The sequence below is a fragment of the Emydura macquarii genome, unplaced genomic scaffold (genome assembly GCF_026122565.2).
Source record: "Emydura macquarii macquarii isolate MOO-44397 ecotype Brisbane River unplaced genomic scaffold, CSIRO-AGI_Emac_v2 contig_1451, whole genome shotgun sequence".
Taxonomy (NCBI): Eukaryota; Metazoa; Chordata; order Testudines; family Chelidae; genus Emydura; species Emydura macquarii.
In genome coordinates, this window is record NW_027131588.1 from 13611091 (window position 1) to 13636969 (window position 25879).

Below are 25879 nucleotides of genomic sequence, written 5' to 3' on the forward strand. Positions count from 1 at the left end.
AAAACAGTACATGTTGTTACCTAGGTCATAATATATTCTGTAATGCTCAAGTATTCATAATTTCACCAAACAAGGACAGTAGGTACCTTAACTACAACATTCTTGTTTGCGTGTAGTTTTAAGTCAAATACATAACCGAACACTCATTTGTGTATTAATTTTCTTTGTTTTATATCTGTGTTTAAACATTAGAGTACTTAATAAAACAAGTGATAAAGAAAACACATCTTGGTGAAATTGCATTAGGTGATGCCATAATTTGCACCTCAATATACACATGCAGGAGGAATGAAGATGCTCTTACACAATACGTATTCTAAGTCAAGATTTTCAGAAGTAAGCAGTGCTTTTGGGTGCCTAACTCCAGACACCTCAAAGGGCACCTCTCTTCAGAAGAGGGTCCCCAGCACTTTCTAAAAATCAAGCCCCTTTTATATGTTCCAAGTTGGACACCCAAAAATTGAGGCACCCACAATGAACAGTAACTTTTGAAAATCTTGGCCTATATTTTTGTCCTGATCTTCATCTGTTCATTAGTATGCACAATATTAAAATCTGATGGAAAAATAGCCATTGTGGCAAATCTTTGTTGTTATTTATTACTTCCTTAGCACCAGAATCATTCTAGGTAGTGTACAAGACAAAAAGACACTTCTCGCCCTGAGGAGTTTGCGATCTAAAAGCAAAGGACAGACATGAATACTGGTATGTTTTAAAATTTTAAGAGGCACCAAAACATAAAACGGTATGCACATGTGTGGAGGAGATACATAAGGGCATCACAGCAGCCCCAGACCCAAGAGATATACTCTGCAGGCAGAGTATACAAGTGGAAAGGTGTGAAATCCTGGCTCCACTGAGGTCAATGGGACTTTCACTACTGACTTCAATGAGACCAGGATTTCACCCAGAATTCCTTTGGGGATATTGAGGAGAAACATGCGCATAAACAGCTCTCATTCTTCTTGTGGGATGGATGGTGTGCATTCCCTAGTCACCCCATACTGGCTGTTCCCTGCCCCTGTTGGAATGTTTAAAATTCCTGGTGTTTCCAACACTCACTCAGTTTTGGAAATCAGGCAAAGGAAGGACCAGGTTCAGGGCTGACTCACACACAGGATCTCAAGGGTTCATGAGGTAGGACGCTTTTTACCCTCCCCTCAACATATTCATCCCTATAGGGCCAGCCACAATCAAGTCCATTAAATATTAGCCTTCTGCAAAATTACTTCTATATTTCTGTAATGACTCTACTGTTAAGAAACCATCACAAACTGCAAACCTGATATTGGATGGTACTATCCAAACATAGAATATGATCAGACTCCCGCTGTGTATGTATAAATAGATTAGATGGGTAGATATAGGTATGTATATATAGATGTCAATTTCTAGTTACAGAAAAACCACCATATAGTTTTATATTATAATAATAATAAGACAATAAATATTTTCAGTATCATATAAAGTGATACAGTGTTGCGGGGGTTAAGTCACTCCTAGAATAACCTGATAAACCAAGTTTTTCAACATATTTATTTGCCAAGATATGAACCCCCTGGAAATAGGCTTATAATGGAAATAGCATTATACCCTTAACCTTAGCAGCAGTATAATAAGATAAAACTTGGGCTTCAAAAAAGATTTACAGTTTTCTTTCTACAATCTTCTTAATCCATGTTCCCGATAAACAAACTCTGGGCTAAATTCAGTTATTTAAAAATATATATATATCCAGTGACACGAAGGTCCTGAAATTAGATTTTTCCGGCTTCCACACACTTGCATTGGCTCCTGTGGAATGGAAGCTAGGCATATATCTGTGGTTTTGCTATATTAGTCTGTCATAACAGTCTAGAAGTCTCTCCACAGGAGACAGATTGCTCTGTTTTTCATTTTGTTTTTATTTAGGTTGGTTGCAGGAGGGTGGGGCAAACAGAATGGAAGAAACAGAATTGTAAATAATGCTTAAGAAATTCACATTTGGGGTATTCCTTGGAGATGGGCCAGAACCAAATACTCCGAAGCAAACATCTCCATATTCTGGTGAAATCGGAACCGAATGTGGTTCCGAATCTCATCATCACACTCTCCCGCTACGGACCAATTCAAAACCTTGGCTGCAAATGTCTCCTAATTTGGGATGTTTGGGTCTTAATTTGGATCCAAACTGTGTGACTCGGACCGATTTCTGGCATTATTAGTCTTCTTCTGCAAGTCTCCCTCACAATAGTAGTCCCACTGCTTTTTATTGGCTCTTAAAGGGCACATGAGAAAGGGTTACAGGATTGGGTCCTGAGGTTGCCTTCCAAAGCTAGTAGACTAATGTATCACCAGACAAAGGGAAATTAGCAACTCTGAGTTCCTTTCCACGACTCATTGGCTTCATTATTCCCAGTAAAAGAAGAAAGTGTGTAGATTGCTCTTCCCTTGCAATATTCCAGTTAATAGCTAGACATTTACTTTTTGGTTGCTGTGGAGTCGCTTTAATTCCTGTTTCATTTCTACTCCCCCCCGCTCAAATTTAAATCTGAGCATCTCTCTTTTTAAGATGCTGCTGCCAATTATATTGAGCAAAGGTAAAAAAATAAAATAAAAAAATCTAGCACTCCTCCCCTGAGGCCTAATTAATTTCCACTTAAAATTTATATAATACATATCCAGTGCTCCCATATGAGAAAAGATATTCACCACTTGTGTCACCTTATTATACTTACTGTATAATAATAGCCTCCTTACTCACGGAGAATTTTGTATTTAGGGTGTATCAGCTAGATCTTTTTATGTCAGTGACAGAATGCAAGAATAGTCTTGTTCAATCCCAATACAAAAATATACATGGACTGAGCTTATTCATACTTATTTATGTTTATGTTAATAACAACCTTACATTAAGTGTAATTCCGAAAAGAACAACTCTTGGGATGTACAGGTATGTGCCATAGCTGAGCAGTGTATCCTGGATTAAGGAAGAAATCCCAAGGCCTGATCCTCTCCTTCAAGGTATGAGTAATTCCAACAGAGTTTATATTCGGGATTGAGTTGAGCTATTTTAACCAGGTTGCTGAGGTCAGAATTGGACCCAAAGACAGAACATTAAGGGCAAGATTCTGACCTAAGTGCCTTCAAGCATGCAGCATGAGACACAATACTGACAAGACATGAGCCTGGTGCATGGTGGAGCTGGTACTCTGATACTTTTTGAGGGTATGTAGTTTCCTTCCTGCTACACAATTTACTGACTTTGCCAGCTGGCATGTAATGGGAGAGACTAGCTTCCTCCATCCTTTCCTGGTCCCATGTGGGCTGTAGCTGAAACAGGGACTATAATAATTCAAGGGAAAACTCTATGTTAACACTGAGTTAAGAATGCTTGGTAGTCTATAGTCCCCTTGCAGAACATTAAGTTGAGCAAAACGCAAACTTCTGAAAACAGGAACTGCACAGTTAACTCTGCCCTCTTTCACCAATGCCCCAACATGCCCTATTAACACATGCAGACCTGTACTCTGCCTAGCCTACAGTTGCTAAAATGTACAAGCTCTTCCCTTTCTTAGAACTTATTCACCTTCACGCCCAGGATTCCATCTGTACCTAGGTGACCCCACCACAAGCAAGAAGGTATCACACTGAAGTCTTCATTCCCTGGCATACAAACATTTCTATTGCCATTATTTTCTCCTCTGCACCTTCCCTCCCCAGCCCCCCAATAACCCAGTTCACATGCAGGTCCTGGAGCAAAGGACAATGATGTTACAATGGCATGGTGTTCCTGGTTTCCGAATGGTTGGAGAGCAGAGTTTGTGGAAGGGCTGGCAAGAATAAAAGTGGGTGTCTGTTCTGAAATATGGACTGTTCTATGGAGAGGAGTGAGAGGATCTCACTCTCAAACAATAACTGTCCCTCATCTCTGAGACAAAGTGAGGTGTCAGAGCTTGTAACATTTCTATGTCATATAGTACACATTTTCTGCTCAGCCATGAACTCTCCAATTTCCCAATTAATGTTCTTCCAACACATATTAATAGCTTTCATATTGCTGCTGCGGCAATTATTCAGACACATCACTGAAAACTATCACAGCTCCTGGACACAAATATCTGATCTGACCCAACGATTTGGGTCTGATTAAAACGATTGACACTGATTTGCATACACTAGCAGCACCCACTCAGATTAATCAGGAGGGAGTGTAAAAAGAGAGGATGTTGGTTCTGTTTTGGTCCATTACCAGCAAAACACAAAATAGTTATGTCAGGTGCCACCAGGTGGCAATGTTACATTTAGTCAACAGAGTTCTTAGTGTGTGAGTGAGTTTTGATTCTTGGGAAGACATTAGCTGTGTTGTTAGTTTTGTGTTATGCAAGGATTTTTGTGGGGGAGAGAAGGGGTTGTGCAAGCAGCAGGTGAGTTTGCTATCTGCCTTTAGCTCTGTTTCGAGTCAATTCTTGAGGTAGAGTGGCAACCAGGAAATTGGTATTGGGTTGAGATTCTGGAAGAAAGGACTGCTCTGCATGCTCTTTGGCCATCTCATTTCAGGACTGATGTATATGTGCACACAAAGGTAGTTACACTCAAAGTGTTCCCAGACTCTGAGTCACTGATTTCTCCTTCACTGGGTGGGAAGTCAGCCTGCAAGTCTAGGACACATGCTACCATTTGTTAGAGAGACAGCAGAATGGATGTCAGAATGGGACATTGATGTGAGCAGGATGGGCAACAATGTACCTAACATTTTTCCTTTATGCCACGCTTACCACTAGTGTACTGCCTGCCTTACTAGAAATGCCATCCTATCTGGTGCCTAACCAGGAGTAATCCAAAATACAGTTAAGCACTTGAAAAAAAAATGCATATTTGTTTCCTAAGCGGGCGCTTTCTCTCAGTCCTTTCAGCTGTCATAACTATGATCCTTTAGACAGATAGGCCAGATGAACATAGTCCACAGTTACCAAATGCTCTTCAGTCTACTGTCCTCATTTGTGCACCAGCTATTTGTTTTAACTGTTGTTATAATGAAGACATCTCCATTTATTTGTTTTCATTGTCCTGCTGAGCTTGCTTTAGCAGCTGTTTAATGTCAAGGAAGCGGTCAGGAACATGCTCTGATGTATATATCAGTGCTGAAACAGTTACCAGTCCTTTATTTCTATTCTATATCAGTTTTTAAACTGCCCTCATCACCTTCCTTTTGCGCATTAGCCAACATGACTCACATCTGTTATGTGTGGGTCATTCTCATGCATATTCTCCTCAGGGGGAAAATTGTATTGGTTTATTTTGGTAGGATTTTCTGTGTTTGTTTCAAATGCACACAATGGGACACGATACCATTCCAAGCATCCCTCTTTCAGGGTCAACTCCAATTTGATACAGGCTCAAAAGTCCTCTCTACACGAGGGAATTTTAGTAAAACATTCCCCCACCAGTAGTATCGCAAGTGGGATTTTTCTTCTACATTTCCAAATTTGGGCAAGACTAAAGAGTCTAATTATGTCCTCACTGTCCCCAGTTTTAAACATGTGATGTGACCCTATTGACTTTGGAGGAATTACTCCAGATTTACACTGGTGTGAGAACAGTATGAGACAACACTGCCAAGGCCAGCACTACACCATAAAAAGGGCAGCTGATAAAACTAGCTTGTTACAGTTAGAATTGAAATTCAGAGGAGTTTTTCCTGTCAGGAATTTCCCACCCACCACAACCAATTTGAGAGTGATAATAAGCGTTAGTATGAGACAAAGGATTAAAAGCAATTTCCAAGAGGCTGAAATTCATCTGCTGGCAGAAGGACTATATAAGACTCTGGGCACCACAGAACTCCCATTTACTTCTGCATAAAACAGGGCATAGGTGGAGTGACCGTGCAGGAAAGCTTATAATATTATCTGGCCATATTTTACCAGAAGAGAATCCGGATTACTTAGTGGTTTACATTTTAGCATACTCTGTTTTGATATTAAAGTTTACAGGTCAATTCTGAAGTCAATGGCAAACGAGGTCATATACTATTGTTTCTGTTCCCTGACTAGATGAAAGTTACTCCTAGATTTCCAGTACAAATGTGAATTTTGAATTCAAAATTCACTTTCCACAAATCTACTTTAAAGTAGGCTTAAAATTTACTGTTTTCCAAATATTCCTGCTTGTGAAGTCATCTACTAGGACATAAATGGAGAGTGAACAAAATAGGACCACAAACAGAGCTGAAGCAAGTCCATTTTTAAATCATGCACATTTTTTTCCCAGAAAATACATTGATGAATCCAGTCACTTCTATCACTAGTTATCCCTCTACTGAAGTAGATTTCTTCCACAATGCAATCTCTGAGGGATGATGCATGCTGCTTTTTGGACAGGAAGTAGAAAACACAATAAGGACCGGCAAACACTAGGACTATTAGCCATTCTTTGTAAGCAGCAAGGGGATGAACCATTTATGTATTGTAAAGGGTGCCTAAAATTAGGCTTCCTAAATCTGTATTTAGGTGTCTAAATACATGGCCTCATTTTCAAAAGTGCTAAACAGCCAACAGGTCCCACCAACTTCAATGAAAACCCAGCCTGTTATTTAGGCACCTAAATAAAGATTTAGAACCCTTAGGATTTTAGGCTGTCATTCTTCAAAACTCTTAATCTGTATGTCTAAGGACCTCATTATTCTTCCTTCATGTATTTTTTGTCCCAGTCCTAGCCAGTTTTTATTAAGAGAAACTTCACTGCAGGGCAGATATAAAATATCATTAGCTGACATGACTTGTAATAATAACTAAAGCTCAATTATTGCTTTAAATAGATAAAAAAGATTAACTCAAAATAATCTCGCAGCAGCAGGAAACATCTGTAGCTTGCTAGAGGCTTCTCCCTAATTTGCACCTGCTCAGTCAGATTTGTTTTCAGACTAGATCACCAATGAATACGTCCAAAGACAGATGAGTCTGATTTTTGTATCAGAATACAGATTAATACGAATATTGTCTCTGCCTTTACCAGATTAAAACCTGCATGCAGGGGTCAAGCCCAAACTTAGTGAGATTTGTGCCCCTCTAACTCTCACCTTGCATTTATAGGCCTTGAATGGTTACCAAAACATCACGGGGTGAGAGTCAACTTTCCACTACCTCTGGATTTGGCAGCTCATTGAAATTGCCTATGGTCTAATATAATGATTGTTATCATCGACCCGGCTGGTGGTTGCCAGGGAGGGATCTGACTATAAATTGCATCCAGCTAATTACTTCATTGTCAAACGTGTTTAAATAATGTTGTTGGACCCTAAAGTCAGCCTTAGTCGCTTCCTGGAAGTTGTAATCAGCCTCTTCCACAGCTAGGCATTGGCCAGAAATAAACTGCAGAAGGTTCACTACTGTTATTGTGTAATTTTGTGGGGCCTCTGGATCCAAGATCTACCCAAGGAAGGGGCACAATGTGCATTAATATATAACCTTAGTACTCTCCTATTGTAAGGTTTGGTTTTCTAAATTCTGACTGTTTTAATAGGTGTATATATACCTTTGAAGGCTAGAAGTCAGGAGACCCTAACCCTGCTGTATCAGAGGTAGCTTTCTCAGGCTATTAATTACTTATTTCACTGCTGCCTACTAAAGGGACAAATGTAGGAGCAAAAGGCAAGGAATACAGACTTGTACCAGCTCAGAGCATTACAGGGAGTTCTGTTAAACTGAAAACCTTATGTATCGAGTGTTCCTCTGCCCACCCCACCCCCCCTTTTTTTTTTTTTTTGGTTAAGTGTTAACAAAAGGTTGTATTTTGTTTTCATTCTGAGAAACCTCAGTACCGCATCTCACCAGAGAAGAACTGCCTGCTACCATAAAAATACCCAGTTGGGGTTTTAAAAAAAAAGGACTCTCTGGGCTGCAATTTGGAGGTGCACAAGGGAAGTAACCCTCACACAGTGGTTAAAAGTGTCCAGCAAATATTCATTTAAAAAAAAACAACACAACAGAAGAAGAACTGAATGTTTAAGGGGACCCCTCAGAGGAAAACCACACACCTGACAAGCACCTACACCCTTTCTATTTAAAGAAATGCTTCCCCTGAAAGAGCTAGGCTGTCATTCTGGGGGGGGGGGGGGGGGGGGGGGTTTGGTGGTGCCTGTGAAAGAAGTGAGAATTAGAAATTTAAATGAAAATGATTGACAGGATGAAGGAAAACAGAAAGACCTTAGCCAGCTGAAACCTTAAGATCGTAGCAGCTGGAGAAGTATTTCTGGAACTGGCAAGGGAGAGACAACCTGAAATAAACCTACTTCATGAGGACTGGGAGTTTGAACTTTACACTAGCATGTGGTTTTGAAGAGAGGAAGAAAAAAAAAAAAAAAAAAAAACAGCTGACAAACTTTAAAAACAAAAAGCTGATGGCAGCTGCTGCCTAGAACCCCATGAATGCTACTGTTTAAAAAAGTACTGTTTAAAAAAGAACTAGCCTTTCGAAAGCTTATGTCTCCAAATATTAAATCTGTTGGTCTCTAAAGTGCCACAGAACTCTCGTTGTCTTTGCTGTATACAGACTAACACGGCTACCCCTCCGGAACTTTAAAAAAGTAGTTAACATTTTCCCGCCCCACTGCCCATTTTTCTCCAAATCTGCTGGTGCTGGTTTTATAGCAACCTCACCTCATTTCAGCACATAGAGCAAACTCTCGCTGGAACGGATTGCATGAGTCACGAGCAGGAAGTGCTATACCTTCCTGACAAAGTAACCACAAGAGTCCACTCTGGCATGGTTTGCCATCTCAAAACATGCAAGTGTTCTTTACTATTACTAGCCAACAGGCCCCTAGACATCTGTGGGTTTATTCCTGTGAGGAAGGCATTACTCAATAGCTGTCATGGTGGATTCTTGCTGGGAAACTGTTTTCAAAGTTCATGCAAATCCTGCACCATGACCAGAGGGTAGGACATTGCATATCTCCACCAGGCTGTTCCTTCGTTCTGCAGCAGGAGCAAAATTTGAGGCTCAGCACCACATGATATCCATGGAGCTCCCTGCTCCCTAGTGAATAGGAGGGTTAGGGGGACACAGGAACATAGCTCCACCATCCATCCACTCTCATGAATGCAATGCATACTGCTGCCCTAAAATTGCATTCACGGCTGTGGAGTGGCTTTGCTACTGGCACACAGACAAGGTAGAAGGATGGATCCTGTCACCCTGCACCAATGCCTGCAGATCTCCTTAGTGAACAACTCCCATGCTCAGGCTGTCCTCTGATCAGAGGGACTCTCTCAATGACAGGTTATACGAGGCCAGCCCTCAGGTACAGTATGCCCAAACCATCACATCCAGGTTTCACTTCAGATTAAAAATCTCCAGCTACAAATTAGGTCTAATGTTGGCTTTACGGCATGCACAGGCATTGGGTGCTGGCTCTCTGCACCAGGGTTAATCTCACTCCAGCGGATTAAGAATGGGAGGGTCAAGCTCTTGGAGTTCTCCTTAACTGTCCTACGTTAGCCCTTTCCAATGGTGCTTCAGCATTTGCTTCTGGTTTTCCACTAATCCACATTTTGCTCATGGGCCCTCCCCTAACATCCTCTGCCTTCAGCTGGCTTCTCAGAGACTCATCCAAACCACTGCCAATGTTCTCAGGGCTATGTTTTTCTCTCCAGTGTTACCCTCTCTTTGCTTTTTCTTCCCATTCCCCCCATCCCTTCCCAATAAGCTCTTCAAAAGAGTCTGGGTTTGTCTACACTGGACCACATGTGGACTACAGCAGGGGCATGCACAGCAATAAAAATCTGCAGGCTTTTGGATGGGCACATTTTGTGCCCCTGTCATGGCCCCTGAGCCAGAGGATCTTGCTCTCCCCACTGTAGCCCTGGGGCCAGAGGAGTTCTGTGCCCCTGCTGATTACTTGCGGGACCCGTGCCCCTGCTTGTTCCAGCTCGTTCATGCCCCTGGACTACAAGGGTCTGAATTGCAGAGTGCAAAGTGTTATGTTTTAACTGCCCTGTGTGGACACCGATGGCATGAACAAAAAGGGACCTAGTTTACATTAGTATAGTCCTGCTTGAAAGAGATGTTATCTTAAGCATCAGACTTTAGCTGGAGAAGGGCAATGGGTGAATGAAGCTGAAGCATAAGTGCCTTCCTTCACATGCTTGGTCCCTTGCACAAATAATTGATATGGGTGTTCAAACACTACTCAGATAACAATTACAAATTACAGAAGTTCAGTGTATTCTAAAATCATCTGGGAGGTTCCTAGAGCTCAAATCCAGTAAAGCTACTGTACAACACAGCTGTGTAAGCGAAAGCTGGAAAAGCACTTTGGTTATTAGCTTCCTAATGACTATGACAGTCCCACGTTGCTTCTAGAATTCCTTTATCCGGCACTGTGCCAAAAAGTAGGTTATTTTGTAATGTTATAAATAATTCACCTAATAATTTTAGGGCTTCTGTTTTCCTTTTTTGAGTCTCAAATACAATAAATGCCATGGCTCATACACAGAGAATTCATAGGAAACTTGCCTTCCCCAGAGAAATATTTTTATTATTAATCAACGTCTAAACTGCATTACAAAAGAGTTAAGTGAATAAAAAAAGCCACTTAATATAGTGATATACTTCATAGCAAAAACATATCGTTCTAAAGGGTAATGTATCTGTACATAACTGTACATCAGACTGTCTGACTGATGTTTTGCATCTCTCTGCTTAGAAAATTGGGGTGGGAGGGTTGTTTTGCCTTGTAATCTTTCCCACCAATACTCTGGACATTCATACATTAGTCTAAATCTCATATGCAGGAAAAATAAAAAAGATTGAAATAAGGCTATGAAAGAAAAAGGCAATAATATTAATCAGAAGTGACTTTGTAAGTCCACCCTATATATTATTGATTGTGCCTATCCAAACTCCTTTATTTATGATCACATTTCCATTTTAACCCTGTTTTCACATGCTCGTAGCTTCCTGATGAAACAGTTCAGAACTTTTGTTCAGGAATTTTCCATTCTTAGGCTTTCCCAATTTATTTATTTTTAATTTTGAGCCCAATTCCCTGCAATCATTTTGGAGTTATGAGAGAGTTAAAAACAAATCAATGTTCTTATTACTTAAAAAGAAAAAAATGACCATTTTTGAGCTAATCCAGAAAAGACTGAAATTTGAAACTTAAAATCAGTATGTCATATTCACCATGGCCTTTGTTAAGAGTGGAAAATTTCCCAAAAGTTATGGAAACTTCAAAATGCAGAATTAAGCATGTGTAGTGGAAAATTATATTAAGATTAAAGATAGATGCAGTGTGCATTTGTGAGCATAGTCATTTAATTGCACAGCCATTTTGCAACCCACAAGTTCAGATACTGAGAAAGAAGATTGTGAGGCTTCGTACCTAGTGGAGTTTGTAAGTGAAATAAAGTAAGGCAAATAAAGAGAAATAAAGGTTCCAATGGCCACAGTAATTTAGACATGTTCCACATGTATAGCATTTCGTATTTATATCCTGGCATTCCCTGAACTTTTGAGTGCATCCTTGATTAGTGCTTATTCTGTCTGGCAATGGTGTGACTCTCCAACTTCTACCGGAAGTAACCCCACTGAAGTACTGCACACTGCAATAAAAATACACTTAAAAAGTAAGAAAAAGCTACAAAACTGCAGAAAATGTTGATCTAACAGAAAATTAAATGGAAAATGAGTTAATAAGAGAGTCAATAAACAAAAGGTATAAAATAATGTTGTGGAGGTAATCAGATGTATGAAGAAAGAAAGATAGTCATTAATTTCTCTGGGTTTCTAAAAGTAAATTCTCCATTAGCAAAGCAATTTAGACCTCTCTGAAAAGGGCAAGCTTAATGACAAGCAACATCTATTTATTACCAGTTTTCAATGGAGCCTTGATAAGAAGTGAGTTGACAACTTACCTGATCCAGAATAGATACATCAGAACCAGAAAGAGTCCTACTTCAATGAAAGGTGAGAGTTCTAGAGACCATCTTGACCATCAGAATCCACACCAGGAAGCCTGAATGAGACCTTTCTCCCAGTTTTAGAAGCCAAAACACCTATTTCCCCTCCCTTCCTGTTCATAAGTAATCAAGTATTTCACAAACCAAACAGATCATCTCTCATTCATTGTTTCAGTAGTTTTCCACCTGGAATCCCTGCTGTCTACTGGGTGGAAGCTATGATGCTCATCACTGGGAGAAGGGTTCACCTGAAGCTGTTAAGCAAAGGCTTGATTCTGTGCCCACTGAAGTTAATGGCAAAGCTACCCAGGACTTCCGTGGTGCAACCTCAGGCTGCAAATTCAGGACATAACTTCCATCATAAGCTACTGGATGGAGATGGAGTTGACAAATGAAAGGGGGTATTTATACTCATCTCAGGAGCGTAGCATCACAGCATTGTAGTTATAGTAAATCCCCAAGCACCGAGACAAAACTATTCTAAAGAGCATGTGTGTTTGGTTTCAGTGATGAAAGGGAACAAGAGCATGTTTTTAATTGTTTAGCTCATTGAATTCAGCTGGTGGCTGAAGTCCTCCATTCACAGAATATGTCCATTTTCTACACATGCAGTCACAGTTCAAGCTTGCCCATTCTGGCCTAGAGGGACTACTTAAAATGATGAGAGAGACAAGATGGGTGAGGTAATACCCTTTATTGGACCAACTGCGGTTGATGAAAGAGACAAGCTTCTACAGAGCAAGCTTCCTGCAGGGGTGACCGGCCATTTGAGATTCCTTGGCTTCTCCTACCCTCCACTTTTCAGAGGAGCCTGCCAACAAATAATCCACCTACTGCCAATTGTGCCAGTGTTCTTTGTGGTGTTGGCATCTGTACTAGGAAATGAAATGAGAACAGCTCTGTTCACATAGACCAAACAAACATCTAGCAGATGGCAATAGCTCTCAGCCACTACCAAACAAGGACAAGGATTTGAAACGGTGTCAGCCAGTGCAAAGTCCTTGTATTACATTACCAGTTCCCTGATGGATCTTATGGTAGCTTGTTAATCAACATTTTATCAATCAATTGCTTTCAGTAGAAAACTATTCTCTGGAGTATTGCGAGGCATACAGGAGGATGCATTGCTCTTTCATTCAAGTGCACCAGCAAAACCATTTTTGTCTACCATTGAAAAAATGTAACTCAGAGATAGGTTTTGCATAGATCAGAACATTTCTACTTAACAGCACACTTTGTGCATCCTCAAAACTTTAAATAAGGTGCAACAGAATGCAGTTGGATTAGAATTCAGAAAGATTTTTCTCCACTCTGTATTCATTTTGCAGTCATTCAGTAGCTATTTAGGGCTAATTATCATTTATACATTTTTAATTTGAATCTGACAAGGCGCTGAGTTTTTGCCTCTTTGTTACTTTTTGGATGCTGCATGTTACAAACTTTCAGACAATACATTTCCCCACAAAATCAGGAACCTTAGTTAATATTTATTAAGGGTAACAACAAGAATCAATGGTACAAAACATTTTAAAATACAAGGATTTAATAGTTGGCAGCTCAGTGTGTGTCACAAATTGTATCCATCAGTCTTTTGTTTTCAATTTCCGGAATCTTTGGAACAGAAAAACCAGCTTCCACAAGAACTATGGTACTTACCATGAGTATTTCAAGTCCTTCAGTAGTATTTGTAATCTTGTCTACATTTAACCAGCTGAAATAATCAATGAATAAAATGATATTTGAAAGATGCTTAAAAGAGACTTTTACTATTTTTATCCTGGTAGATTAAGTGCAAGACACAGCAACACCAATGATTTGATTTTTGTTTTCTTTTGTTTTTTTGCATCTGTTTTGATTAAAATCCCACCCCTTTCAGCCACGCTGAATTGTCAAAAGGATCCTTGTATAATAGATACAAAGATTCAGTAGGGGATCCCCAGCCAAGAGAAAGAGGCCAAAAAAAAAAAAAAAAGACTCATTTCATATAAACACACACACACTCACAAAAAATCAGTTTCAAGGTCTGATTTGATTTTTCTGAATATCCACTTGGCAGGCATCATAAGAGACAGAAAACAGAAGTGACAGCAGCCTGAGGCTGCTTTTTTTTTTTTTTTAAATCAAACTCTTCAAAACAGCTGTTGTTTATAGCTCATTTTTCTTTATTATTTGATAAGAAACTGATGTTTGCATTAACTTTTTTAATGTTTATACAAAATATACTGTGGTGTGTACTGATGAAAGCCAAGAGGGTCTTGACTAAAACAATAACATATTCTATGCAGTTTACAGAGCTTCAGAGAGAATTAACTAAGAATGCCACCTGGTGGTGGAATGACTAGAAGAGCTGAAGGCGTGGGGCCTTCTAATTGCCTTGGGCTGTCTCTTGAATATCCCACATGGGTGAGGGCTTGCAAATGCTGATGAACTGCTCATGAGTAATCAGGTGTCCCTAGTAGTGAGAAAAAAAAAAAGTACTTAACATGTATTTGGTACCCATTTTTAGAGGGTTATTATCTTATTATCGAATCATCCCAACCAGCTTTTGTACACAGTTTGATGGGCAAAACCCAAAAATAATATTTAAAGAAAGGAAGATAAAAAGAGAGCAGTGAGAAGGAAAAGTATGTAGTTTTATGTGAAGTTAGGAGATGAGGGTGAGAATGCAAACTGAATTTCTCTCTGTCTGAGAATGTCTTTCTAGTGATCTATGTATGCCGTGAGTGTGAGCTGAACATCAGGTTAAGAACCACATTCTCCGGATGAGCTGAGCAAGGATTGATGTGTCCAGACTTGGTTAAGGTGGCTTTAAGATACTTTTGTGGTCACCTGATCTTGGGAACAGTAGGCACTGGTGGTCCCTTGGCAAATGAGAAGCAAACTAATTGCTGCTCTATCTTACACTGCCTGCTGATAGCCAAGGGAATCTGTTCTGGCAGCTGGGGATCAGCTGGACGTAGGGGGCCCCAGCAACTCTCCCTTTTTCCCTTGTCACAACCCTACCTTGTGCACCAAAAAGAGAAATTGATGGAGGAGTCACTATGGCCCTCTTCAATTAGAGAATTTTCCTATGTAAGGAGAGTCCTTCCAGGGCATCAAACCAGAGGCATGGCAGCTGTCTGCTGCCCAAGTGCTACAAAGCAGCCAAGGGCATTGGATTATTGGACCCTAATGTTCTCCATACTCAATGGTCACCATCAGGTATTGTCCATTTTGTGATGGTTGTCTGTTGTCCGAAAGATAAATGTGTGGGGGCGGGCATCAAAACAGCTTGCTAAAAATGTGGAAATGAGTCACTGAAATAGGGAATGAAATGGAACATACAATAGAGGTGCCACAACTAATCCACATACAATGTATGTAAAATGCCTTTATCTTTGCTTAAATCAGGTCAGGAGGAGGATTTTTTTTTTTTTTTTTTGGTAGAGAAGAAAATTCACAATGCCCCTAGATAAAGCTCCGCCTTCCCCAATTCCTCAGTCAATAGGGGCTTGATCCAACTCCCAATTAAACCAATGAGAGTCTTGAAGAGAAGCAGCTCAGGCTACAGAACTGATCCTGCTCCCACTGAAATTGATGGGATTGTTTACATTTTTGTCAATGGGAGCAGAATTAGGCCCTGGCCAATTTAATGGGCATCCTATTCACTATAAACTCAATGCTTAGTGGTTTATTTCATTAAACAAAGGAACTTCACTGCCTGTGAGGTTGAGACTCAGCGTGGGATTTCTGCTTTTCAGATTCAGCATAGGCAATTTATGTAACAGCCTATGGGAATGAATGGAAATGGCTCATTAGATCATGCACACACATCCAACATGATAAAGAAAATAGGGAAAAAATGAAACAGCATATTTCAGCCTATGTGTAACATCAGTTGAAGCACCAAATCTTGTTGTGATGTACTTTAGTAAATGCTTAGTCAGCAGGAGCTCTCAGAAGAGAGATGAAAGTCAGTTTTCTCCTGAATTAAGGCGGGGGGAGGGAAATAGGCTATTATAATTTTTCTAAACAAGAAAAAACTGATGCAGAGCTTTAAAGCATTTTTAAAATGGATGAAAAATGAGAGGGATGGAGATGTTAACCTCAGGGTCTGGAGTGATGTGTTCTACTTTGCTCATTTTGAGTTAGTGTGAAACTTTTTGAGCATTAAAAAGTTTCAGGTGTGGTTTGAGGATTGATGGAGGTTCAGATTGTTCTGGTTTTATCCAAACCAGCTTGCCCATCTGTAAGTCATGAACAACTCTGACTATTCACTTACATTTATTTTAAATAGTGTGCTGAAAGGTGCTACCAGCTATCATAAGGTGAGTCATTGAACCAAAGACTGTCTTGTTGAAGTCAATGGGTGTTCCAAACACACTCAAACTCAATCGAAGGAACAATTAAGTTCCATTATTATGTATTTGTATTACATAGTAGAGATAGCTATGAACAAGAGACTGACCCGGGCAAATGACCGGTCAGAGTTAAACCTGGGGAGGGTAAAGGAGGAGAGAGTATGTAGGGGAAAGGAGATGAGTTTTACAGCCTGTGTGTGTTAGAGGAAAAAGCCAGGAGAAAACCTGAAGAAGCAGTTGTGAGTGTGATCCTGAAAGGAAGCAGAGACAGGGTTTCTTGGGCACAGAGCTTAGTAGAGTTGGGGATTGCTGAGGAAGGAAATAGCCTGCTCTACTTTGTTTCTACAGTGTTCAGGAAAACAGGACTTTGTATGTACATTTTTTGCAAATAAATAAGATTTCACCAAAGTATATACATGATGAGTATTTTTGATTTCTCATCCTAATGGAAACAACCCTGAAAGGCCTTGAACATTGACGATCTGCTCAGGCCAAAAGGGCAATATTTTGACTAAGAATTTGAAAATGTATACAAGAGACACTATAACAGGACACGTACATACAGTGCCGAGCACAATAGAGTTCTGGTCCATGACTGGGGCTCCTAGGTTCAACAATAATAAAAATATTAGTAATAAAATGTACAGGATAATTTATTAACAGGTTTTATGTAGAGACCAGATTTTTCTATTACATTTAATACTAGAGGTGATTGAAAAATAGAAATAAAATACTAGAGCTGATTTGCAAACTTTTTGCAAAGGATGTAGCCCTTTTCAAAAAGATCAAAATTTTAAGTGTGATGATTTTTTGTGAAAACTTGTGCCAAACCTACGTCCCCTTTTTTGGTCAAAAATTTTTTAAATTCAAAGTTTTACGACCACGTCTATTTAATATTTTTTATCAGATTCTTGTCATCTTTGGACATAAGCAAATTATACACATAAAAGATTAGATAAGCTAGAGTCTAATACATTCTTTGCAGAGTTTTAAAATGTGTATTTGTTTTAGTCTCTAGCAAAAAAATAATTTCTTCCCATTTACTCATTCCTAATTTATATTTCCATCTCATTTCCTAATCTCTCTGGGCTTCAGTTCCCCATCTGTATCCTGGGGATGATATAATAATAATTTTCCCCCCTACTTAGTCTGTCATCTCTATTTAAACTGTAAGCCAGTGGTGCCTCGCCAAAATAAAGCCCCAGTTACAGGACTGCTAAATACTTGTCATAATATTAATAATAAATAGGGCAGTGAGACACGTATGAAGCTTGTGGTACTTTGTAAAAACTTTATGGTTACATGATGGTTAATCTCATAATGTAAAAAGTGAATATTTATTTGAATTCAAAATTCAGAGGTAAGTCACTATATAGACGTTGAGAGCTGGATGAATAACTAAATGAATAGTGTGACACAGTTAGAAGCCAGGACCTTAGCACCCTGACCTTCATTGCATTTCAGGCAGCGCTAAGGATCTGAGCTATTGTTTCCTCTTCTCACGTCTTTCACTCTGTTTCCTACTTCCTTCATCACCTTTTCCTTTCATACTGTATCTGGCTAAAGGAGGAAGAAACAACAACAATGAAACATCTCTCTTGTTCTTTCAATTTCCTCCCTTGTGGGAACAGTCTGGGCAAATCATTCCAGAGCTGTCTGACAAATTCCTCTGTTCAGCAGTCAGTTCCACCACCCAGCACTCAGTGTAAACAATCTCAAGAGAGGAATTAGCAGGGCACTCCCACAGAAAGGGGAGAAGTGAAAAAATCTCACTCAAGGGTGGCAGCAAAACAGCTTGGAAAATGGTAAGGTTAGCAGATACTAGTAACTCTGCTTGAAGCTTGGTCTGGTTTGCAAAAGCCACCCATGAGAAAATGATTGGCCATGCTTCCATAATGAACAATACCTGTAGGTTTTTTTCTATGTTCAACCATAAAGTTTTGCAAAGATTACCATACCCTCTAAGAACAAATGCATAGTTTCATATAGTTCCAGGCCAGGAGAACCAACCACTCTAACGAGGTTTTATACGAATGCCTTACTGTTGGAGATAAAGGGTCAGATTCTTTCCTGGGTCCAACATCCACTCAGTGCAAGAGAATCAGAGGACCAGTTATAGCTCTGTGTTCTGTGGCTACGATGCACCAACCTCAGCAGAAGGTAGAGCAGCCTAGCAGTTACCTCCTTTCCCCAATTAAATGTGTGCATATGGAGATGGTGTAACTATGTATAGAAAAGCCTGTTCTGAACTGTATTCTATAGTTTCCAAAGGAAGATCAACCTAGCTACAAATAAATTGTATATTCTTACGCTAGGAATTTGGTGAAGCTGGAGTTCAAGGTGTGAATATGTATCAATAACTTCAGTGATCCATGAGTGTGGCCCCCCAAAGCCTAGGGATGTACTTTTAAATCAGCTCAGGGACCCCCAGTATGCCTCCTCTGTCATTGGGGGCATTTCTGTGCAGCCAGAGGGTGTTCCTGTGGAAAAAGTAACCCTTGCCTAGCTTGTATTATCTTTCTTCACTGATCGATGTTGGGAGAACACTACGCATCCCATTGTCCACCCCGCACTCCAGGTTGCTGGAACACTTTGTATAGTGGGAGTGCTGTGAACCAAACTGTAAATCCTGTATCTGATGGAAACCACTTCAACAGCACCCACCGCACCCCTTGTTCCAGCACCCGTGCCCCCAGCTGGCTCCAATCAAACACAGGCTCCCTTCCCAACACCCAGATTCCAAACAGAGGAGGACTCTGCATGCAATCCCAGTTAGGTGAGGGAGAGGAAAGCACCATGGAAGCAAATAACCCCTCCTTCTGTGCAGGTAGGATGCAATTTATGCACCGATTAGTGAGTCACAATTAACCCCCAACCTCCACAAAATAGTCGCAGACTTTAGTCTTAACTGAGGCCAAGAGAATAAAACAAATTTAGTTTCTGGGTCAAGCAGTTTGAGATATGACAAAGCTTTAAAAAAGACAAGGGAACTGTTCAATAAGGCCTGATGCAATCCTGATTTTATTGAACACTGGATGGGCCCCCAAATAAGAAACATGAAGTAGCTGAGTCTGCTGTCATTTACACTGATGCAAATAAGTACTGACTACTAACTCTGTTGAGGTCAATGAACAGGGAGAAAGTGCGGCTACTCACAATTTTTGTCTCTCAAACACCTTGATCAACTTCTCAGGAAAATTCTACTCTAAAAAAAGGGGATGTATGTAGAATTTCAGGCAGATTGGTTTAGTTTTGGACAAAGCCATAAGCAGGGTTATAACACTATACAACAAAAGTAAATCTAGAGACATGGGGCCAGATTTTCAATCAACATAAATTGGTGGAGTTCTGTTGACTGCAGTGGAGCTGTATCAATTTACAGCAGAATCTGGCCCATGATTCTGGCCCAATTTACAGCAGAATCTGGCCCAGGATCTGGCCCATGAATATCAGAACATGTGTGTGTCTCTCTCTGTTTTTTTAAAAAAAAGACATAGTTATAGCCAAAATCAGAGCATTTATTAGAGCATTCACGTAACGGCAGCATAGAAATGGACCCACAACAAAACCCCAGGTCAGAATACTCCCGGACTCTTGGGAGGATCAAAAATCCTGACAAAAATGGTGACCTGGGCCACATCTACTCCAAGCAAGTTTGGGGAGGCAGGGTAGTGCAGCGGCTCAAATACTAGAAAGGGAATCAAGAGACAAGGATTCAAGTCCCACCTCTGCCATCAACCTGCTGTGTGATGGCAAGCGAATCACTGTGCCCGTCTATGCCTCTACTGTCTCTCTAGAATGTAAACACTTCAGGGTAGGGACTCCCTCTCACTATGTGTATGTTCCAGCACAATGGGGCCTCTAATATCAGTTGTAGCCTCTAGGCATTACTGTGCTTAAAATAAATAATGGTGCCATTTTTTTTGCCAACCAATTTTTCTATCCCAGCCTGTGATTTTGTCAAGTTCCATAGCTATATTTTCTATGACCAGATTAGCTCCCAGAAAATTCCCATGTGAGGAAAGTGGTATCAAGTAACACAAAAATAAAATGCCACAATCACAAAGTGAAAGTGTAATAGCAACCTAAAGAGCCATTTTGGAGGATAACAATTGTCTGGAATGACATTAAACTTCCCTCTAATGTTTGACTGGCTCTTCACATGATATACACTTTCTGCATGTTAAATATGAATAGAAGAGATATTGAACAAAAATAAAAGGGAGGCGCCATGAATTGTTAATACCTGCTTCTGTTCATGTGCCAGAAAAAAGTCTCTTTGTAAAAGTTGATAGTGTGTTGGCTTTGTGGAAAGGCCCAGGGAATTGCATTGCTTATTCTAGCATAAGTTTAATAAGAATTATTCCCTTCCTCTTGTAGCAAGGCAGGACAATAATAATCATTTCTGTGTTGCTTAATATTCATTTCTTTCCACTAAAAACAATTTTTTGCAGCAGGGGTCCAAACCTGATTGCAGAGAAGACATAGCATGCGACTAGTAGCCACTAATGAAACAATCCTGACAAATAAATACAAGTGCACTCTGCATGTGATTCAATACTACAGCTTCCAATAATCACATCAGTGTATCATGCCAGAAATATTGGATGTCTCGATGATAATGTTTTCCTGTATCTGAGGTATGGGTATTTTAACAGATGGAAGCAATGTTGCTCTCAAGTGCTATACAATACTTTATAGCACTCCAATTATTTTAAAAGCCATTCTGGAGTTGTTCTGCTATTTTTCTTATCCAGGCAAATAATGCACATTGGTGCATGGATTTTGTGGCATGTTGCAAAAGATAATTTTAGAATAATTTGAAAATTACAGGAACGTACAGTATGATATGAACGTGAGGGAGATAGCCGTGTTACCTACACAAAGCCCCACTCCTGCTCCTATTTAAGACAATGGTAAAAATCCTATTGAATTCCAAGGCAGTGGATAAGACCCCCAGAATTTATTTCCTGAAGCATCACAATGAAAACTCTAAAGAGTGAAAAGAAAATGCCCAGGTAAGCCAATCAAAGAGCCAATGGAATCAAAACTACCTCAGTTCTAGCAAGGGCAGATAATCGGACTGTAATAGCCCTCAGAGCCCCACAACAGGTTATAGCTTGATGTGAAAATTCACCGATTGCAGAGCCATGGAAGTAAAGCGAAGCAGGCACCATTGTGTAACCAGCCCTTAGCCCACTAACCCATTTTCCCTAGGGTTTTCTCTAGCATTCCAAGCTTATCCCTAATTTTCCTCCTATTCCTGCCACAAAAACATAGATTTTTTTCAGATAGTACTTGAGACCCTGAAACAGCAAATAGCAAACTGCTTTGTGCCTGTAACAGCTTTTCCACAAAACAAAATGTGATTTTGAAAATCCAGTAACTCAGCCCCAGCAAGATAGAAATTGTAGCTCTATCCCACTGGAGAAGGGGGATGTTCAGCATTTACATCTAGCCCAGGAGGTCCCAAGCTAATGAATTAATGAATTAATATTGGTGAAGGGCTTGGGTACTGTGATAAGTGCTGTTGAAAGCTTGCACGTTAGGATACATACACCCATACCCGTTAATCTATCTTTACGATAAGAGTGTCTTGATTGAAAGATAAACAGGAGTCAGCATTGGTTCCAAAATGGCCACTGGGTTGGGATTATGGGGTAAAATCTCAGATTTGTTTGACATAGGAAAGGAGGAAAGTTAGGGCAAAGTATGTAAACTTAACGATATTACAGTATTGAAAGTTAATATGAGTTTTTTATGGGCTCATAATCATACAGATTATGAAGTTAAAGATGGAAATTTGGGTTTCAGCGTACCAGTAGTGTATATTTTAAGCAATTTGTGGTGATCTGATAACCCGTGTTTTGGGTTTTAGATAGGACTTTGGTAAAATTCATTAGATTGAAGGTGTCAGGAGTCCTTTACAGTGTCAGATAAGTAAAACGCAGCTGCAAGATTTAGAATAGCATTTTCTCAGGACTCTCTACTGCTGCTTTTAAGCAGCAATATCTAAAGTATCTGTGAAGCTGAGGAGAAATCATTTTGTTTCAAAATATATGGTCAAGATGCAATTAGAGTCCAGAGATTAACCACTCACTGAAGCTAGAAATCAGTGTCGGGAGTTTGATTATTGAAGAAAAAAGTTGTGGACATAATGAGCTCTCTGGCTATAATGTGCCAGAAATGATAACAGGTCAAGATTTAGATCTTTTTGAAAAATTTCTGCTTTTAGGTATTTCCCTGTAATTCTCAGTTTCCATTGCAATTGCTCCTTTTATTATTTTTTTTAATGTCAAATCGTGCCTAGTTCACAAACACAATATTTCTATGGATAGAGGTATAGTTTTAGTATAAGTTATAGCCAGACTCTCGAAACTGAGGGCGTCTGAGATGGTGGGAGTTAGTCTTCAATAGATTTTGAAAAGTTGACTTAGGTATTTAAAACAGAGAGTGTGTGAAGAATGGATGCCTGTCATTAACATAGAACTACAAACATCCATACTGGGACCGATTTTTATCTATTGACCACAAAGATGGACCCTGCAGAGTTAGCTGATGTTATAAAACTGCGCATAAGCATTTGCTGGAGCAGTGTGACCAAATAAGAAATTATTTGCTTATGCAAGTCACAGTCATGGTAATATGTGTCTAGGGTGAAAACGACAACAAGATGCCCGTAATCATGCATTGTGAAACACTGACTTAGACTGCGGTGAACAAAACTCAAATATTTGACGCAAGGTAACATTTTTACATAACTTAGCGGGTCGAAGTCCCATTTTCAAAAGGGACTTGGGCACTCTGATGGGTTAGTTGGCCCCTTAAGAGTAGTGGGGCCTAATGATCAGCCCACACCATAGCATGGTCCTTAGGGAGGTTGAAAGGCCCAATAAATATGGGGGTGGGGAACACCTTTGGAGGTATAGATAAAGGAAGCGGTCGCTGGAATGATGGGAGGAAAATCCAGTCACTGTAGCTTTATGAGCCCAGGGCCAGAAGCCCTGTAGAGAGGGTGGGGCAAGGCTCTTCTCTCCCCCCAACTAATTGGAGCTGAGCTATCAGAAGGGGACCGGTGGAAAGACTGTCCCCTCTCTCACAGCAGAGCAGACAGTGGGAGATATTAGCAGGGAAAGGCTGAACAGCTGAAGCCTAATGAAGGAAAAGCGGCCATCAGGGAAAGGCCCTAGCTCTGACTAACCCAGACCTCAGCTCCAGAGAGGAGAGGTCAGGTCTCCTGCTTAAGAATGACCTGAGAATCTGATTAGCAGAGCCCAGCTTCAGAGAGGGCCGCTGACACCGGTTTAAGGAGAGAGTGAGGGAGTAGTTAATACAGCACAGCTCCGGAGAGGAGACATGGGGGCTCCTGCTTAAGGTGGGATTGAAAGGAGGAACACAGAGAACCGGGAAGGATGCCAGAAACAGAGAATATTTACAAGTGCAGGAAACAAGTGTGTCCTGAAGGAAGGAGCCAGAGCCTGCGAGTTGGACTGACCTGAGATTATGAATATCCCCAGGTGTATACGCGTGAGCTCCTGTCGCTGAATGTGGCTCTTATGAAGAAATGAGATCGCTTTGATTACAAAGATCTGTCTGGGTTACGGCAAGTGAGGCAATGTTCACTCACACCCCACGCGTGACTGAAAAAGGCACAGGAACGTAGACCTAGACTTTTAAAGGTACTTCGGCATTGCTCGTTCAAGGTTGCGCTTCCTCACTGGTTTCGGAGACAGTCTCATTGAAAGTTCATGGAATTTCAGCTCCAAAGGGCCACATTTTCAAAGGTGTTTTGGTGCCCAGTGGGAGTAAAGCAGCCAAGCATTTTTTAAAATCCCACTAGGTGTCTATCTGCATCATTAGGCACCTAAAGACCTTTGAAAATCTGGCCCGAAGTCACTTCTGAAATTGGCACTTCCGTACTTTTTGAAATGTTATCCCACAGTGTGTAAGAGTGATTGAACAAAGGAACCAACACTCTGGTCCGCTTCAGTAAAGGTAGGAATTTATTTTAGCATGACCTAAAGGCATGCTGGCCTCTCATTTAGAAAACCGTACCCCTTTATTGTACAAAAGACATATTTTAGAAACTGAAGTTGACAGGACTGACAATTGAATATATGGATTGGTTATATTAATCATGGGAATTTTAGTGTCATCCTAAGAATTGGATGGACACCTATTTGAAATAAAACTATAGCCTCAGTTTTAGTTTCCAACTAGCTGAGCAACAGCTGGATTAATCTGCTCCTTTATGTGCAAAACTCACCTGCAAATCGGTGGATCGGAACATCCCATTCTCCATTTCTGGTTCCTCCTTCTTTAATTTTCTGTATTCCACGTATGATTTTGACACAGAAAATCAGCTTATTTTCTTCAACCGCTGTGGGCTGCCGCTGTGGAAAATGGCTGCTTATCTGTTACAGCTAGCAGATCCTATTATTTGATTAAATATCAATTGGCTAGTCTTCACTCCTGTGACTGCCTATGTGCACTACATACATCTTTTACGAAGGCTTTGACACACACACACAGAGGGGGGAAAGGGATCTTGAGGAAAACAAGACAAGGAAGTGTTTAAAAATGCTGCTGCTTTCCCTGGTAGAGATTATCTTTACATTTTTTATCCTCTGATTTGTTCATGCGATCTACTGGCGGTCCAGATATAGTTCTACTTCTCATTCATTGAACACTTCAGTACAGAGGGAAGGGAATGAAACTAGGAGGTTTATGTATTTAAATCTGGGGACATAACATTAAGCTGCTTCTAGCAGACAGGGGTTTTTAGGTAATACCCTGATTTGCTAAGCATCAATCATGTATCTGTGTATACACTCCACAAGACAGAATTGGTGATGCCTCGCCAAACCAAGAAAAAAAGATCTGCAGAAAGGTATCCATTCATACAGCATGATTTTGCCCTTCAATCCATCACACAACACAGCTAGTTACAGACTCATTATTCTCTGTCAGCAAAATGGAATGTGCATCTCGTTACTCGCCCCCTCTTCTCATACGAATATAGAAGTTAGACCCAATCTAGAATGTATGTCAGATGCCACGAGTGCATGACTGGTTGTCTTACAGCCAGAGCCAAAGTGAAATGCCATGAGATGAATGAGGGTAAAGGCCACATCATGCTATGCCGTCAGCACATGTGTGACAACGTGTGCTAAGCAGGACTATGCCAGCTCTACTCACAAAACTTTTGTTCCACACACTCTGCATGCAATGTCATGCCATGGCTACTTTATCCTCCTTACACACTTGGGGCTTTTGCAAGAGCTCACAAAGAGGCTTAGTGCAGAGCTTCCGAAGTCAGAAAAATCTGATTGAGTGGGGTTGTTTAAGAAGTGCAATGCTTACCTAACCTCTCTCGCCAGGGGTTCTGTTGACTATCAGGGGAGCCCAAAAACTGGTCTGCAGTGACAGGAAGTGGGTGTGATCAGGGATGTACTGATTTGATCCATCCCTTCAGCAGCAGAAATTAACACCCCTTTTTCCCTAGTGGATTTCCAAGAGAAAAAGTCAGCTATAGAAAAACTGCCTACCCTCCCATGGGGTAAATCCCTCTGCCAGCACTGGTGAGCATGATGGTTG

General features: G+C 40.4%; 2 long non-coding RNA genes across 2 annotated transcripts in view; both read right to left on the reverse strand.

Annotated features, from left to right (window-relative positions):
* The window catches only part of LOC137156551 (uncharacterized), an 84339-nt gene extending 72325 nt beyond the window's left edge, over nt 1-12014 (reverse strand). Inside the window, exon 1 of the long non-coding RNA XR_010920812.1 lies at nt 11898-12014. This is a non-coding gene — a long non-coding RNA (uncharacterized lncRNA). The remainder of the gene's footprint in view (nt 1-11897) is intronic.
* A 2088-nt stretch (nt 12015-14102) lies between these two features.
* LOC137156403 (uncharacterized) overlaps nt 14103-25879 on the reverse strand; it is a 38706-nt gene continuing 26929 nt past the window's right edge. Inside the window, exon 3 of the long non-coding RNA XR_010920758.1 lies at nt 14103-14394. This is a non-coding gene — a long non-coding RNA (uncharacterized lncRNA). The remainder of the gene's footprint in view (nt 14395-25879) is intronic.